An 8,664-nucleotide genomic window follows, 5' to 3' on the forward strand; every position below is an offset into this window, starting at 1 on the left:
CAGCAGGCTCATTCGCAAAGCAAGAGAGGAAAGGAAGCTTAAAGGCTTACACCCTTTCCCCTCCATTCCTGCCACAACGCACCAGCAGTTTGTCGATGACACAATGCTGCATGGCACTCCAACTGTCAAAGAAGCTATGGCCTTCAAAAACATTCTTCATCTCTTTAGCAAAGCTTCAGGCATGGAGATTAACCATGCCAAATCGACTATCTTCTTCTTTAACACTCATCCCGCCATCCAGAACCATCTCTCCAGCATTCTTGGCTTCCGAAAAGGCACTCTCCCTTCTAAGTATCTGGGAGCCCCCCTCACTACTAAGCCTTGGCAAAAAATTCACTGGGAAAACATCTTAGCGAAACTGGAGAAAAAATGCAAGCATTGGACTCACATGGCTCTTAACTTTGCTAGGAGACTTTTCCTTACCAAAGCTATACTGCAGGCCATCCCGCAATATTTTCTATCCATCATGCCGGCCCCTAGCGGTATCCTGCAGAAAATTAGAAACATTCAAAGATCCTTTCTATGGAGTGGCAATGCGGAAAAAAGGAAATGGGCACTGGTAGCCTGGAACAAGCTATGCACCTCGAAAGCAGCAGGTGGTTTAAGCTTAATTGACCCCCACACCATCAATATGACATGTGGAGCCAAGTTGTGGTGGCGCTGGCTGAAGGAAACCAACCTACCTTGGGCCAGACACTGGAAGGAGAAATACACTCCTAACTACAACGATCAGGACCTAATCAGGATACAGGAAACACCGGAGGGTTCTCCAATATGGAATTTAGCTAGAAGAAACCGCAACTTAGTTCAGGACCACAGCTTCTGGGAGATCCGCAATGGGGAAACGACCCTCTTCTGGGAAGACGCATGGCAGCAGCTCCCAAAGCTGGAAAAACCAGAGCTAGAAGAGTTCAAAAGAGAATGCCAGAACAGGGGAAAGTTTACAGTCCACCACTACTGGAACCCTAACAGCCGCGACCAGGAATGGAGAGAATGGGCTCTCCAGGATGTTGAGAACCCAATTGAAGAAAACAACAACACAAAGGACCTCCTGAAATGCATAAACAATCGCACTATCAGAAAGACCACAGAAAACGACATCCTGAGATGGGGTATGAAAGGGAGCGGTAACTTCACTCTCAAAGAGGCCAGAGAACAGCTAGAACTCTTGGAGCAAATGGAGGCGATACAATGGAGCAGCAAGGTTTGGGACGCCATATTCTGGCCTAAAATAAAAACCTTTTTATGGCTCCTCATGAGAAGAAAAACTCTCACATGGGAGAACCTGCGCAAAAAAGGTTTTGAAGGCCCCTCCATATGCCCTATGTGCAATCAAGCAGAAGAAACCATGAACCATCTTTTCAATACCTGTGAATGGGCCGATCACCTATGGCAAGGGATGGAAACTATATTGCAGCAAACAAATAGAGACAGGGAATCCATTCAAAATACCATCACGAATTGGCCTAGCAAGTACTCCAACAACACAAGAATCAACAACATATGGAAAATTCTACCAGGCTTCATAACTTGGACCTTATGGAAAGAAAGAAATCGCAGAATCTTTCAAAATGAGCACAGAAATATAGAGTACCTGCAAAGCACCTTAATCCAAAACATGAGCCAATTAATCCTGGTAAAATGCAAGGCAGACCCTGATAACCATCCTTCGGCCGAGGACCAGCGAATTCTGAATGCCTTCAACCTGCTCAACGCACAACAACTGGGATCTATCAGGCAGCAGCAAAACCTAAACACGGAGCCGCAGGGCTGGAAGCGTCCGCCGGAAGGGTTTTTAAAGCTAAACTTTGACAGTGCCTAGAGAGGCAACCCCAACCAAGCAGGCATTGGAGGACTCATCCGAAACCATGAAGGAGAAATACTTTACATCTACAACAAAGCTCTTGGGGAAGGCACAAATAATGAAATGGAATTTGCAGCTCTGGAAAAAGGGCTAAGAATCCTCCAAATTAACCAAACAAACAAAGGAGTAATTGAGGGAGACTCCGAGGTTGCCATTAATGTGGCCAGGAAAATCCATGGAGGAACGCCAGCCAGCAGAGTCACCAAACACTGGCGATTGTCCAAGGTCATAGACAACATTGCCAAGCTGATAGGAGCAATGAAAGGCCTCATCTTTCAGGTGGTAAGGCGAAATGCCAATGCGGTTGCTGACCACTTGGCAAATCATGGGATTGAACACCCCAACGAAATATGGGACAGCTGTTGGCAGCAGGTTGACAACCAGCAATTAAGGAGCAAATGCATCCAACTCTCACGATTAGATATGGTGACGGCAGAGGAGTCCGACCGGAGGGTCGAATAGCCCAATGCCATAATTGCATGAACAGGCTGACTAGGCGCGTTCCATTAATTTCCAGTAGGATGCGAAGGACACACAGGATGAGGGCAACCATGACAGAAGCAAGTGACAAAGATTTTTGCAGGGCCACAATCTGTGGTGATATGAGCCGCCGAAACATTATAAGGAAAAGGGACACATGGCACAATTTGGAGCAAGCAGGGCGCGGTGACCGTAGACGGGTTCAATTATCCCACAACCCAACCAAAACTCCATCACGCAGCAATTATGGTGATTTGACGTGCAAGTTGCACAAAATTAATCGATCACACACCGGAAATCTCCCCGAATTTTGTTATTTAACCGCTCTCAATTGCCCAACGATAAACATTGTCTCAGTGTGCAGCAAAACCATTCTTCCTCACTCTGCAAACAGTGCTCGGGATAAAGCTAGGCAAGACAGTAACACCATGGCTGGGGAGACTAGCCGCAACAAATCCGCCAACAATGATCTGCAGCAGGCAAGAGAGATGTTTGAGAGGCGAACCTCGCAACGGAACAAGCGCAAAATCATTGATTTAGAAGCCACTGTCCAGGACGAGGAAAGTAAGCTCTCCGATCAGCAAATCGGGAAAGAAGTCGACTGGCTCTAGGACCCTGGAACTCCCAGCACTCGGGCCACTCAGTTCGTAAGAACTCAAGCGGAAAGTTGGCGAATGAAGACCCTCCTCGCCAAAGCTATGGATTTCCAAGGAGAACAAGCAGAGCAGCTGCGTAAGCTTAAGCAATTTGCAGAAACTATGTCGCATGACCACATGGCGGTGGTGGAAAGCAGCGAATTTAAATTAAGCGCGATTCACCAACAAGTTGATACCATGGATAAGAAACTCACTGTGCTGATCAAGCTTCTGAAACAAACCATTGGGCAAGACAACAAGCCCTCTGACATGCAGAAGAGTGAACCATCAGGAGACCAGCAGGGCAACTCGTCCAAGCCAGGGCAGATCTACATGTCAAGATCTAACCCGGTCATGGAAATGTTCAAGCGCCTCTGACTTTGCAGTCCACCAGGCCCCTCGGCCTTCTTTTGCCTCGAGGCTTGCCACCCCTGCTTTCCTCCTCTCAGCGGGTTATTATGTCTTCTGTCCAGGTTTCCTCTGTCTTTGTCTGTTGTCCACTCTTGTTAATAGCCACCATGCGTGGTGTGCCTATTCTCAGTTTACTGTTATCTTGTCTTTTCTAGTCATCAGTCAATCTAGTCTCTTCTGGTATCATGGGGTAAGGCCTGCAGCTTAACGGCCAGTAATCTGCTTCTGCAGAAGTTTTGTACCATATTTTGTTTCTGTTAATATCAAAGCTTACTTACAAAAAAAAAAGAAGTGTAATTCATTCATAACTAATTTCACTAAACTCAGGCTTCTATTCCGCCAATGCCTACAAAGAGAATTTCACAAAAATGAATTAGTATGAACAGATGAAAAGTACAATAATGCAAACTTCCATTATCATACCAATTGTCAACCTAATAGAATTAAAAATGTGATGTCCAACAGAGATAATAATAAACCTATGAATTCTTACAATAGTGCAAAAGAACACAGGGTATATGAATATTCTGCAACAAAATGGTACAAGCTTTTGAAATTCGAAAAAGAAATCTGCTATTAAAATAATACCTATAGCTAATCTCCTCCTCTATGCAACAAGAAAAGGAAATTCTTCTGATTGCCTCTGCATAGCCCTCCTTTCTACAAAATTTTGTTCGAAGCTCTCTCAAGTTTTCAAAACTACAAAACAGCAGAAGAGTTTTTCAGAGAAAAAAAAGCAAGATTTGATTATATTAAGATAATATAATTTTCTGAGATGTACATAAAGTTGGCATTTGAAGCCACGGTCTATGATATAGAGAAATGTTCAGAAAACAGATAGTCCATAAAAAAGAAAACATAAGGCAGATTGACCTGTGACTTAATAAAGTTTGTAAAGCATATATGCATCACATCTTGGAACATAATTACCAAAATACAAAAGAACAGATAACTGTTGGATAGCTATGCTGAAATTGATTCAAATAGCGCGATGATGCGGAGGAAAATATTGGAAAGGGAACTTTTGAATCCTGGAAGATATTGTGGTTCCTCCAGATCCAGGCGCACCATATCATGATAATGAAAAGGAAGCTCATTGGCTTTTGTTGGGAGCTCCACCAGGCGAAAGCTGCATGAATAGAGTCAAAGACAACATGTGAAAAACCAAAATAAATTGCTAAATCATACCAGATAAGCTGTGAAGATCTGCATTGGACAAACATATGTAGATTTGTTTCTTCATCAAAAGAGTTACAATAGTGTAATTCTTTTTCTGTATGCAAAAATTCCCCCTTCTCTTTTTTCAGAATTCGAATCCCTCGATATCAAAACCTGGGCTTCCTTTTATAGGCTCTCGAGCCACAGGGGGCCTCTGCTTCTTCAATTTTCTTAATCCAAAAACTGCCCTCCGAGAGGTGTTGCTAAAGAAATAAAAAATCTTAAGTGTGTACTATCTTTTTTGAAGATATTAATATGAAGACAAGCATTTTTTTCCTGTAAAAAACAAAGGTGCTGGACTAGGTTGAGATGTTAGTCCTATGTATGCTTTACCAGTTGGATTTTTAATATTACATACCTTTTTACACCATAATGTGTAATGTTTACAAAATATATAAATTTTTGTTTTCTTATATATTATATACATAGATTAAAGCTATATAAAATATATTATTTATAATCTTATTTATTTTAAAATGTATCAACCATAATATAAATGCTTTTTGAATTTTATTATCATATAAAAAATTATTATATTGTATTAAAATTAAGTTATTAAAATAATAAATTATAACATTTTACTATTTTAAATTATATTTATTATATATAATGTATTTAATTTTTTAATTTTATAATAGTGAATAGAAAATTAAAATTAAAATAAATATAATTTTTTATTATGTACATTATTGTATATATAATGTTTTTTATTATTATTTTTATTTGTAGATGTGTATAAGTGAGGTGAAGGAGGTAAACAAGATGTAAAGTACAATATTTAATGTGAGGTGGTACCAAATCAAGTGGAGGAGACAAACAACCAGTGTGACCAAACTTGAAATGTTATGTGATATGGCACAAGTGAAGGTGCCAAACCACCATCTCATGATCATTAAGAGAATCATTAAGACACTGTTGTCATGATGGATGAAGCTAGCAAACAAAGTCATAATGAAGCGAGATCACAATTTCAACAGTGAAAAGTTCCAAAGACAAGTAATAAAAATTAGAAAAGTTATTAGCCACCAAAACGTGAAGAAAGAGAAAGGATTTTTCCAACATGTAAAATGGAGGGTCCCCATGATTTTGTCGGAAAAGTTATGGTGGGGACGGGAGTTGTGGCCACAACAAGTTCACAAATGACATAAAAATAAAGTAATTTAAATTAAAAATATTCTTATATTTTCACTTTCCATTGGGATGGAGATGTGTAAGAAATCATCTTCACTTAGCATTACATTTAAAAATAATAAAATAATACTCACATTAACAAATTGAAAAATAGTAATAACAAAAAAATGTCCATCATAAATAAAATACTCCAATTTCCACCTTAATTTTACATCAACTTTACATAAAGAAGTATATCTATATATATATATATATATATATATATATATATATATATATATATATATATATATATGAGGGAGATACGTAATTTCTATATGGATTCACGGATGATATGTAAAAATAAAGTAATTTAAATTAAAAATATTATCATATATTCACCTTTCATTGAGATGGAGATGTGTAATTTATTTCATTCTTAATATGGAGTTGGTTTTTTTCAAGGGAAATTATTCTTTATCTCCCTCTCTCTCATAGACATTAGAACAATATTTCTCATCGTCATGTAACTCAAAGGAATTGAACGGGGAGATAACAACCATTTTGCCCAACCACCCTCAATATCACCAATTGACAATATAGTGTTGATATATAACATTTAAAAAATATTAATAAAAAAAAAAGTTCAATGTGGATGATAAATCAAATATTTCAATATGCACGTTGAGTAACATATTTTAACATCAAATATATATACAAAAGGAGAAAGAATGAGAGAGTTCTTATTCCATTAATAGGTGCTTTTTAATTCAAGGTATAGGGGAGATTTCCAATTCCTTCAATATTTAATATGGAGATGGTATATAACTTTTAAATGTTTTATATATACATATAATTTTAGGGGCTAATTTTTCATGCTTTTTCCAAAAAAAAGATACCCCAAATGGGCTAATTTATTCGCTCAAATTTTATAGTATAAATTTATTTTACCTTAAAAATTGCTAAAACCTTATACAAACTAATATGAAATAATTAGAAATTTGAATATTTTTACAAAACTATCTCCAAACATTTTACCCTTTGCATATTAGACACTAGTAAGATTAGCCAAGGTTTCTAAACATTAAGATAAATTTCATGCTTAAAATTTTTCATATATATATAGAGAGAGATTATATATCATATAGATATGTGTTTATTGTTTTGGAATGCAAGGGTACATGTATTAACGTTTTAATGTGGAGATTGTAATCATAAATAAAATATTTCAATTTCAACTACTTATATATTATAAGACACAAATGAAAATAAAAAATCTTATAATTAAAAAAATTATTAGTTTGTTACTCAAAACCAACATATATTCATCTTAATTTTGGATTTATCAAGAGTCTAGATGCATCAAATCTCTTGAGCTGCAAACCTTTCCTCAAGTTTTTCACTGAGAAATATTTTTGCATCTTGAGAGATTTGATCCCTCTCAATGCTTGGTAGATATTTGATCCCTCTCAGTGCTCCTCAAGTTTTTCACTTAGAAATATGTTTTCATCTTGAGAGATTTGGTCTCTCTCAGTGCTTGGTAGATATTTGATCTCTCTTGGTGCTTGGTAGATCGAGAATTAAAATGGATCTATGTTGGTATTTATTCAAACGTGGGATGTAATTGTTCCCCTCCTAATAATATAATTGGTTTCGATAAAAAGGGAAAATGAAAGGATTACTAAAGCTCCTAATATGGTTTTCATAACCTTATAACTCTTAGAACTCTTTATATATTTTGAGACAATTTGGAATCCCTAAATTTAGAAAATGTACTCATTAAGTTATTGACAATTTGAGTATTACGTTTTCTTAACATAGATTTTTTTGTCAAATAGATTTCAATGATATGGTAGAGGTTGGTACTAATAATTCAAATAAGCTCTTTAAGGAACCTTCTACAACAAATATATTTGAGATAGGTCAAATGACAACTTACTTTTCTAGCTTTGTGAACCATGATCATAATATGAATCTTATGAAAGAGATCAAAATGGATAAATTGGAAGGCGTTATAAGTTTCATTAAAAAAGATAAAAACCTAGGACAAATTATTGATCTTTTGAATCATATAGAGATTATTTTGAATTGGTGGAAATGGAATTACCTAATTAATAACAACAAATTTTGTAAATAGAAACCTAATTAAAAATAAAATTGTTTATTTAAGTATAATCAATGATGTTTGTTCATTAAAATCAATATAGTGCAAGACTATAACAAAAGTACCAAACTTAGATTAAAGTCCATAAAATTAAAAAGTTGTACATTGAAAAAATGCTTTTAACCACAAGTTAAATAAAAACTCATAATTTAAGTAATTGCATGGAACTACAAATCATATAATGTGTTACAGTAAGAAATAAGGAAAATTTACTTAAAAGATATATATTAATATCTTGTTAATTGAGAATTAAGACAAATATATGTTGGGATGGCACCATTTCCCTCGTGATAATAAAATTGGTATGGATAAAAAAGAGAAAATGAAAGGAATACTAAAGCTCCAAATATGGTTTTCATAACCTTATAACACTTAGAACTCTCTATATATCTTGAAACAATTTGGAATCCCTAATTTAGAAAATGTACTCATTAAGTTAATGATACATTGAATATTATTTTTTCTTAACATATATCTCTTTTCAAATAGATTTAAATGATATGGTAGAGGTTGGTACTAATCATTCAAATAGTCTCTTGAAGGAACCTTACAACAAATATATTTGAGATAGGTCAAATGGCAACTTAATTTTCTAGCTTTGTGAATCATGATCATAATATGAATCTATGAAGGAGATCAAATCGATAAATTGAAAGGGGTTATCAATTTCATTAAAAAAAGATAAAAATTTAGGACCAAATTATTGATCTTTTGATTTCTTTAGAGATCATTTTGAATTGGTGGAAATGGAATTACCTAATTAATAATAACATGATTTGTAA

The sequence above is a fragment of the Pinus tabuliformis genome, chromosome 6, assembly GCF_031772625.1.
Source record: "Pinus tabuliformis cultivar Carrire ecotype Pingquan chromosome 6, CPIR1, whole genome shotgun sequence".
In the NCBI taxonomy this organism is placed as follows: domain Eukaryota; kingdom Viridiplantae; phylum Streptophyta; class Pinopsida; order Pinales; family Pinaceae; genus Pinus; species Pinus tabuliformis.